General features: G+C 24.4%; 1 protein-coding gene across 1 annotated transcript in view; it reads left to right on the top strand.

The window, feature by feature from the left end:
• Positions 1–4,380: 4,380 nt before the first annotated feature.
• Positions 4,381–11,695, top strand: part of LOC112595828 (synaptonemal complex protein 1) — a 44,673-nt gene continuing 37,358 nt past the window's right edge. The window contains exon 1 of the mRNA XM_025341199.1: positions 4,381–4,571. The gene's annotated coding sequence lies outside the window, so the exon portion shown is untranslated. The remainder of the gene's footprint in view (positions 4,572–11,695) is intronic.

Raw genomic sequence — 11,695 nt, 5'->3', positions numbered from 1 at the left:
TTGATAATTAAAAAATGTACATTTATTATTTATAAAAATGTTTTATGAAGACATTGTTTATGTATCTTCGTCTTACTAATGCAAAAAATAGTAAATTATACATTCAGAATAACTAATACTGCTTTGTTATTTTTAATTTTATAGTGAAATCATTTATTATTACATTTTATGGTAAGAAAAATGATATAATGCCCACTTTATAATTACCTATTTTTATATTTTAATTTTGGAGCAGGTCATAATTATTTTTATGTTCACAAAAAAATGTATTACTTTAAAATACTCATTACTTGTTTTTAAACTGTATAATAAAAAAGCCTATTCAAAAAATGTAATATAATTTTTAGTTATAAATTTAAATCAATTTACTTTAAAATTAAAAATAACAGTATAAAATTGATTATTTTGAACGTAAATGTGTGTTAAATCAGCATTTGGATAGATTGATCTTGTCTATCAGAAATCCGCGAATTAATTTTGTATACCTAATTTTTGCTAGATATGTTATTTTTCATTTGTCATGTTGATATTTTGGTTTCTATTCCATATTATTGCCGATTATTTTATTTGACTGAACAGTTAACTTGAGTGTTTAGCTGTACCATATGACGTATATTAGGTTATGACGATACAAAGCGTTTTATATAATTTGTTTTTTTTAATATTGGTGTATAGAAAGATTCCCATGAATCTTATGTTAGGTGAAAAGATAGTTATTAAACTTTTTATCTGTTTTTTTGCTACGAATTATGCTAGTGTATCCAGATATTAAAATCTAAATATTTATAGTAAAATAAGTACACGATTTAATGAAAATAGTGATATTTAGACTAGTGTTTTGTAAATATAATTTTAAATGTGTCTGTGTAAATATGTATATATATTATATAATGTACCTATAATAAATATCAAAATATATTTTGATTTTGTATTGACACATATATCTTGTCATCCAGGTTATCATTAAAATTCTCCAATAATGAATTATTTATAATATGAGTATATAAATGGGGGGGGGGATTCATGAAGCATTTCCTTATTTTTTTAATTTAATTTTATAATCATACAATCATTATAATAAATATTTATAACTTAAAAAAATGGTCCAAATATGTTAATTATTACTAGATCCAATGCTAAATCTATTTTATATTTTTAAAGACTTTTATCCTTAGTATTAGTACAAAATTTTAAGGATTAAAAAAATTTCAATTTTTTAATTAAATACATCAAAAATTACAAGAAAATCATACACTAAATAATTTAGAGTGAAAGATAAGGTTTTATTTAAAAAAAAAAACAACACAAGTTTGTATCGCTACAGAACAGTTCTTAAGTAGTATAAAATATATAAAAAATTCAAAAATATGGTCTTCAAGTATATTTAAAAATTCAAACATCAGAATCTGGAAAAACATTTTTAGTTTATTTAAAAAAGGGATAAGTTATCATTTATGGTGAATTATTTTATATAATATATAGTATAACAAAATATTGTATTTCGTACCATTTATTCATTGAATTGTTGGAAAACGAATGAAGTAAAACATTGCATATCTACGACGCCGTGTAATGGGAATTTTACGATTAATACTTGTTTTATTGAAACAATTTATAATTTTATCGAAATATTACTATTATTATATTGACAAAATAGATAAGAGATTTAATTGTAACTTAAGTTGCTTATATGATGACCACTTAAGTCTTGGAAATTCGATTAAAAAAACCCCTTTTCGCAACCACTGATTTTATCTATCAATAATGTATATGAGTAATTAATATATGTATGTAGTTCGGCTGTTGCCACTAGTCTTCGAGGATTGATGGTTACTTATAATTTTGTTTTTGTTTTTATTCATTTATAGAGTCAATAATAATTTCTTTATCTATGTTAAAAAATTTATTGTTAGTCTTATCAAGTATAATTTATATCATTATTTAATTACAAACACTATTTAACCTCAATACTAAAATATGAAAATAATTTCACGATTTTCAATGAAAAACTGTTAAACTATTCAAACTGATGCTTATAAGTACCGTAAAGCATATCGGTTTTATATAATATAGTAACCGTTGTTATAGCGGCGCAAGATGAATGCAACTATAGTTAACTAGTTTACAAAACCTATATTTATATACCATATCATATCATACATATTATATATACATTACAACATTACACATACAAATAAAACGAGAATTCTGTTTTATTATATATATCGTACACAAGTTTGGATAATTTTCAAAGAGTGCTACAAACCAACAGCTAAATGTGATTCTAATGACCATCGACCACTGCTAACTAGTTGTACTAATGTAACAAATAATTAGAAATTATTAGTGAAATTTATTAATTAAAATTTTTAGATGAATGCTTCAAATTGCGTGTAGATAAATATGTTATTTTATATCAATATGTATATCGTATAAAGTTATGTGCATTATAGATTATGATATAACCAACAAAGATATTGTTTGGAATACCAAACAAAAAATTGTTGTAAAAAATCAGTTTTTATTGTTGTTTCTATTTGTATATTTATAAAATATAATTGATCGAATAGTAGGTCGCTGATGACGAGCCAAATATTAATACGATTTTTTAAATATATTTTTTAGGTTTATCATAATATTAATATCGTATAATATGACCATGATTCGTGTTACTTCACGCACTGTAAAAATATTTAACATCTATTGAGTTTGCGGAGACGTAATACTCATTAAACAAAAAACTGAGAATCAAAACGATATTTTTACAAGGAAATGTGTAATTACAAAAAGTATTATAATATTATATGCATAATGAAATGGCTGAGGCATCTGCATAAAAAAAAAATATTCATTCATAATATATTTATATTTTATATTAGTATATTACTATTATCACATCCATCGTTCAGACCGTAGATTAGCACAGTAGTCGAATATCTTAAAAAATGCATAAAAATTAGTAAATATTACTATATATTTCTGTATTACGATATAATATTTATTTTTTATTTACCACAACAAAATGTAATAATAATACTTAAACACATATTCATCATGTCCTTCACGCAATTTTTGAACCACCTAACTATAGATCCAATTTGTCAGCAAAAATCATCCTCAAAGTTTAAAATTAGTCCTACTTCTTTTAAAAATTGAGGCATAATATTCTAAAACTTGAAATTGTTAAAATCATTCGAAAATCCATAATGTGTAAGACCACCCAGGTGGTAAATGAAAAAATATATATTAACAACTTTTTTTAACCCAATTAAGTTATGTTTTTATCCAAATTACTACGCGTTGATATAATTGAACAGGTTAACTGCGTCAAGACCTTATCATTTGTTCATTAAATTGTCCATCTTTTGTGGCATAAATGTCTATCTTGACACCTCCAGATTTATTTATGTCTATGCAGACATCCACGAAATTATCTACCAGTATATAATAGTCATACATATGTGAAAATTTAGTTAAATTGTGGTATATATATTATTATACCATGTTCAACGTGCAAATAATATAAAATTATGAATTGAGGTAATAATAATAATAATAATAATAATAACAATTATTTTATACTTACACGGTACTCAATAACATCACGACTACTTTACAAATAATATATTACTACCTCCAGTTGCCACCTCCACGAGTGTTTTATATTATTACATAGTTACCGTAAGTGCTGTGACCGTGACATACGGGGATGGTGGGATGCGAATCGATTATTGAGTAGGGAGGGGGAGAGCTAGGCTTAGTGTTGATTCTGGAATTGTCCCATCGATCTTCGGTCCAGTCTTGATCTATTTTGGTCGAGTTCATAGTGCGTATTACGATTATGATATATTGATATTACGATCTCGATTGTAACAATAATATTATTATACTGTCTATGCGGACGCGGCGGTCGTTTGTTGATGACATGCTATAGTCACCGAGCGTGCAACAGTCGTAGGTACATCCATATATTATTTGGTACGTATATAATAAATATGCATTTATAGGGCTCTTACGAAAGACTTTTTGAGTTGAGTCAAAAGGCCGTCATCTTGCGGTATTATTTATAGTTGAACAATAATTAAGTCGTTATTATACTGTTGTAAATTGTAATTAGTTATAATATTTTAGTAATTACGGTCGTAAGTGAATACAACGAGTTAGTTTTTATTTTTTTCAAGAAAATTTTTATGACGTTTTAATAATACATGAACGAACGACCAACGAGTATATTACGAATATATTCGCGTAACGATGTCAGTGGCGGTGGTTGCGTTCGAGTTTTCGCCGCAACGACTGCGTCGAGTTAAAAATAATAATAATATAATGATTATTAAATAACCGCGCCGACTAAACTGCAAATATAATATCGTCTTTTGACTGGCCGGCCAGATCGGAGTCCGGAGTGGTGCCGTCGCGGTGTTCGTCCGCTGCAACACGTTTCCGTCTGTAATAAATAATTATATTATTATTACAGTAAGTATCTATGTAAAAAATACCGTATAAAAACGCAAAAAGACCCAGGGCACGCATGCTGTTGACTTGTTCGTCATCGTCGTCATAACTCACAGGTATAACATATCTATATATTATCATCTGCTATATGTAGGTACACACACGTGAATTAACTGCGAAAGCAAAGTAAAATGTAAATTGTTGAAGTTTGAAATTAAAATTGTTTAACTACAAGCTTTTTCAACCATAGGTTAGTGATAATTGAAGTTTTAAAAAAATACGTGAACAACAAAAACAAATTCATTTTTTATTTTATCTCATTATAGTATTATTTGACATTATAGTAGAGTTTTTAATATATATTATAAATATTCAAGAAAAAATCATCAACTTTTATTGAGTTAACCTTTTTTTAATAACATTTTAGGCTTTTAGTTTTTGATCAATATTTAAAAATAACTTTTAGCTAAATGAATGTATATATATATATATATACAACTAACTTGGCTCAAGTTTTAATAGGAAGTTCAAATAAGAAAACTTACGTATACCCTGCCTTGCGCAGTAGAATGTTTATACAATTTAATTAAATACTGATTAGGTATTACCGATTCTGTTTATCATAATATGTTAAAGTATGCTTTATTCCCGATTCCTTTTACCAGTTGTGCGATTACGATATTATTATTTTTGAGATACAGAAACAGAACTATTTTGTGATGAATATCTTGGTTACTATTATTTTTTTCAATAAATTGTATTTTAATTCTTGTGAACGATTATAAATTATAATTATAAGAACGAAGTAATTATAAAGTATACATGATTAAAAGTATGTTTATTCTGTATGAAACAGTGATTGATATGGTATAATAAATAATTGTAAGCATCAAGTGACTATTTGAGTAAAAATGTTTTTCAGTTGAAAGCTCAGCCTTAAGTTTAATTCATAAAGCTAATTAAAGTTATTTTATAAAATGTGACGAGGACTATTAATTCAGTTTAAGTTTAAGATTTAACTGTACGTCGTGTACAACACGATGGTATTTTTATACCTAAACAAAATCATAATTTAATATAATGTGTGATTTGTGTAACTCACATTAAATATTTCAATCGTATAGTAATTATTTAATTTATAATCACTTCGTAATTTATTTATGACAATAAATATGATAAACCATATTATTATAGTATTTATTTATAATTATACAAAAGTAACAGTTAAACATTAAATAACAGTACACGCACCTTAAATTGTTTCTTAGGAAATTAAGTTATACAGCTACTTATAAATATATGATCTGTACTTAGAAAATTTGACTTTTAAGTGTTTACTGCAGTCTACGAAATTTATAGGTACACATTTCAATTTCAAAACATTATTATAAGTTTGGGAAGTAAACATTTTCAGTCTATACCTACTTGTAAATGTTTTTTTAACGCGATAATACACCATACTGTTTTCTAATTTAGTGTAATCTTACCTAAAAAATACATTTATAAAAAATACTAAATTTCTTTAAGCTCATAAACTTAAATTAGTTTAGAAAAGAAAAAAATGTTTATCAGTTACTTAACATTTAAATATTTATTTAGCCTAAAAGTTTTTGGTTTTTATTTAAAATAATGGTCTTGTTTTGAGTATAATATAAGTATCTTAATGTATTAAAACATTTATTTATTAAAAACATAATTACACAATAATACACGTTTTTAAAACAAAAAACCATTAGTTTTAAATAACAAATACTTAGAATAATTTATTTTTACCTTTCCCTTTTTATATAATAATCTTTAAAACTGGATGTTTAAATTAAAATATGTATGATATAATGATATATCTATTATAACTTATAATATTATTGAATTGTATAGTATATACGAGTATTTATTTTAATTATTACATAAGTAACTAATTAAGCCTACTCAAACGCCATAAAAAAATGTGGGTCTAATATTTCCTTGAGTAGTTTAAAATTATTTAAAATAGCTGCTTTATAATATGCGATTGCTAGTTACAAGGCTTCTTTATAATATAATTAATGCTATTTAAATAAAATATTATTTTTTTTATTTAACACATATATTTATAAATTATAATAGTATAACTTTAGACCTACTTATTAGTAGGTATAATATTGTAACAATATGTATTTTTCTTACAAAAAAATAATAATAATAATAAAAGAGAACGTTTGAAATATCGTTGATGTACATAATAGATTATATATATATTGACATACATCGACATTTTATCGAATTAAGCTTAAATTATTAAAAAAAATCATTTAAATAGAAATCTTGTGGTGTGAAAAATTTATAAATGATTTTCATTAAAATTATACTATGTGGATACTAAATAGAGTAAGGTAAAAAATCTAATAATGCACGTTATTAAGTTTGTTGAAAATAATAAACGTATCACGTTGTGTTTTTTATACTGTTAGTCCGGACACTGTCCAATGTTAGGTTCTTTAGAGATAAACATTAAACAACATGCATCGGTCAAAAAAACAAAAATAGATACTAACGTAGCTGGCTTGCGTTTCGTTGACCTACACACATGGCTATTCTACTAAATGTGTAATAGATTGGTGCGTGTGTATGCGCCATGCGTGGATATAGTACTATATTATCTTAATTGTTTTTTGTTTCGTGGGAAATATAGTCAAATATGAAATAAGTCTTGTTCAGTTACCTATTTAATTTTTTACAATACATCATTTAAAAAGTACAATCGCTACAAACTAACTTCCATGTTAGCACACTCATGAGCTATTGAATTTTGAATTTCATATTTATATACCTAATATAATATATTATGTATAATACTATAATAGATTACAGTTTAATAACCATTTTACTATAAATACGTGTTTTTATCGATTTTCTTTTTTTGGTATACCCTTCTAACTAATCGCCATTAAGTACCTACGTCCTACATAGTATATTATATATAAAAATCCTGAGAATTAAAAACTTATAAATTATAGTTAAGACAAATAAAATATGTATTAAAAAATTCATAGTATATACTTAAATATTACTATAAATTTGTAATTTGTAAGGAAATAAATAATATTTTATCATGATCCAAATAAGACAGATAATAGTTTAACAAAGAATTTGAATATTTTTCATAGTAAACATTTTATACATTACTTTTAGTTTAAATATTTTTTACTGTACTGACAGCTACTTCATTGGCCCATCCAACTCATTTATTTAATTGTTTTACATATATTTTTAGTTAGGTAATTAAAAAAGGAAAATTTAATAGTACACGATGGGGTATTTAAATAAAATTACTGTGAATGATTTTTTATTAGTAAATAATTTATATAATTATAAGCTAATGTATACAATATACATAAATAACTCTGATTACCATCAAGTATAATATTATTATAATATGATATGTTTAAGCTGTTGCCTAATTTTTATTTTAAAGGAGTTATAATATAGTACAGTGATTTATTTTAATGAAATATTTTACAAATACTTAAATTTACAAAATACAAAAAATTATATTTAAATTATTAGCATGAATTATTATTTATTTATTTTTACAAAATAAAAAAAATAATTATTTTTAATTTTTAAAAAGAATATTGTATTAATTCTGTAATGATTGTTAATGTAATAATTTCAATAAAAACTGATGATGTAAAAAATCATTTATTTATCAAATAAGTATGCTATTCAAATTGTATGAAAAATAGTTAAAACTTGTAATTTTACATCAAATAAATAAAATAACTGAGTCTTATGAATGCTGTTTTAATGGTTTTATTTCACAAAGTAGTTCAAGTTTAATCTAGAGGTCTATTATTTTTCTGAATCAGGTATTAATAAATAATAATTTATGTATGGAATGTTTTTACTACTGACAAATATATATTATATATATATTTATAAAAAAAAATACAGATTATATTTTAATAACCAATATCATAATACTTTTTCATAGATCTCTATAAAAATCTGAAAATTAAATTTTGTATACATATTATTATTATACATGTATGGTTTATACGTGTTTATGACTACGTACAGAAAATCGTGAATATAATATAAAATATACATTTGAAATTATATTAGATAAATATAAATTAAATTCTACTCTTAAAGATTAAATTTATAAAATTGCAAACCATTTTGTATCTTTTATAAGGTAAATTTATTAATCATAAACCAACTAATATATTGTTATTATTATACAATAATACTGGCATTTAAAACTAATCAAAAGTAATTAAAAATATTGACAAATAATTGAAGGGTAATATAAATATATTATAATAGTTAATAACTTATTTAATTATATTTTATTTGTATAATATAATAGTTAAATATATGCTGAATGGATTATTAAAAAAATTATATTTTTGTGGGCGTTTATTAACTATTGTTTCTATAATTATTTAATTAATAGTTACTAGTATTTTAAACTGAGTAAACATGAAGTGTAGAATTTAAATTGAAACAATTATTAGGTACGTAGGTATCACGAATTCATAATTTTGTTATGTATTCTAAATTGTGTTTTCAAAACTGCTGTAGTTTTTATTATTTTATATTAAGATTTTTAATACCTAGGTACTAAAATATTAGTGAAATTGTGTATACTTATTAACAATAGTCAATACGAAAAATTATTTTAAAATAGAATTAATATAAATTAATTTAAGTTAAAGTAACAATTTTCATATTTTAAAATTAATTATTTTTAAATTTAAGAACGATTTTTTAAGTTTTAAATCAAATATGGTAAAGGGACAGCGTGAGTATTATAACTATTGTATTAGCTGTAAAAGTGTGAACATTATATCATATATAAAATATTATACATAAATTATGTAGATAATACAATATATTAAAAATTTATTATATTATGCTTAATAATGTTTTATTAATGTTAAATTAAAGAATAAAAATTTTTATATAACATAAGTATGTTACCATACTCATGTTACACCTACTTAAAATTGTTAAATACATCAACAATTTTAATTGTTGATTTATTGTGTGATTAAAATATTTTTATCTTCTTGATTCTCCTAGACAATTTTTTTATTTAAACTCGCGTCAATTAAGAACAATTTTATAAGACAGATGATTACATTTTTTGTTATATTACTGAAACTATCGAGCACGATATTTTTTTAATAATAATTATTTTATGATAGAAGCAAAAAGTAATGGTGAAAGTAATATAAAATAAAATTGTATATTGTACCAATTTTTAAGTGTAATTTTATTTTTTATAAAAAGTTATTATTATTGTTAGTGCTTAAATCAAAAAATATAGTGCACCAATATAGAGCCAATGTTTCTTTTAAGTGTATAATACTATATAATTATTGAATTTCCTTGAGATATGCTAAATTGCTGAAATATTATTAAAGTTTTTGAGGGCAGATAAGGTTCTCTCAGTACAGCATGCATAGGTTATCTAATCAGACTAATCGAACTTAAATTGCTTATGTCGTATTTTACATGTTAGTAAATTATTTAAAATATAATTTAAAGTATAATTATTTTTCAGTTTTTCAATTTTTGAGAATTATTTTTAACTTCTGCAGAATATAAGAGCAAGATAATGTTAAATAATATTGTTCATAGGTACTTTTTTTTTTTTATATAAAGATATTAAAATATTTTAAAAATCTTTAAATATGCTAATCTTTGATTATACTATTAATTTAATACTTCTAAATAAGGATTAAGAATGTTAATTCTACAAATCGTAAGAAATATTAGATTTTTACTTATTAGAATGAGCATTTTTCATTTAAAATAAAAAAAAAATTTATTTACAATTTTCTTTTTATTTTGTTATTTGGCATACTGTTTCAACACGTCTAATTGATTATTTATTTTACATATTCGATCAGTATGATAAAATAATACGTAGTAAAATGTTCATTAATAGAAAATTAGATACATTTTTTAAATATAAATAATCTGAATTGTTTATTTAATATTTTAGATATAAAATTAAAATCGCATGGTATATATATATATTTAATGAATTAAACATGTCGTCTAATTTATACCATCGTGTGAACTGTGTGAATTGAAACAAAATCTACATAATAATGACATTAAACCATATTAATTCACCCTGTGATCTGTACTTGACTTCTACTTGATTGGTTAAAGTTAGCACCGTAAATCGCTACAATAACATTAAATGTTTATTTTTCGTCCCTTTTCCTCGCTAACTATATAGGGGAGAAAAACCTGTAAGTACGATAAAAAAAAAATATAGACATAATGCCCTTCACTACATTCTCTCGTCGTCGTCAATGAAAAATGTTGACTTACACATTTAAGGCTCGATCACACACAACGCCATATATTATACGAATATAATAATATATTATGTTATTATGTTATTGTACATACTACTGTATATATGTTACACTAGGAAAAGTATCTGTATAATAATATATTACGTGTATGGTCAGCTATGCGCGCCGACGTGGGAGGGCCGCGCGGTCGATGACAAAAATGAAATGTTATCGGGAGAGCTCACGATTTTAAAACCTCAAAAGAATGTTAATACTCCGAAACGTTTATGGTCCGGTGCAATATTTTTATTTCTACCGCGGTGTTCATAAAAAACACAAATACACACACACACACACATGCGCGCGCGCTGCACCGGTGTGTAAGCCGGTGCTCGGCGGGACAGTGTTAAAGAGAGGACAGAACGTAATAATGTATAATGACTGTTTCGAACGCGCGGAAGAGACATTAACGCGTCTTGTCTATATATCGCCGCACCGCACGCTGGTTAACCCTCTCTGAACTGCTCCGGTCCATCGCACAGTCAATTTAACGCAATGAATATGATGACCGTCTTATAATAGTAATAATGATAATAATAATAATGATAATAATGATGACACCGGTCTGTCGTACCTATACCTGTATAATGTATATATACACAAATACATTATACATTTTATATAGGTATAGGCCTCGTCAGTCTCAACGGGTGTTGTTTTCTGCTGCCACTATCGATAGTTAATATTATTATGTCCTTGTGGCGCGCGCCACCGACGAAGACGATTACCGTTCATCTATAGCCGTCGTAAAATACGACCAATTTAACAAATTTACACACATATGCGCGTAGTATTTTTTTTTTTTTATTTATTTATTTTTTTTTTTTATTACCATTACGTTTTTAAACCTGTAAATAAATGCGACGAATTTGTCCCGGTGG

The sequence above is a fragment of the Melanaphis sacchari genome, unplaced genomic scaffold, assembly GCF_002803265.2.
Source record: "Melanaphis sacchari strain LSU unplaced genomic scaffold, SCAv2.0 Contig2_pilon_pilon, whole genome shotgun sequence".
Classification (NCBI taxonomy): Eukaryota; Metazoa; Arthropoda; class Insecta; order Hemiptera; family Aphididae; genus Melanaphis; species Melanaphis sacchari.
The sequence above is the reverse complement of the archived record's forward strand: the minus strand, read 5'-3'. Positions and strand labels throughout refer to the sequence as shown.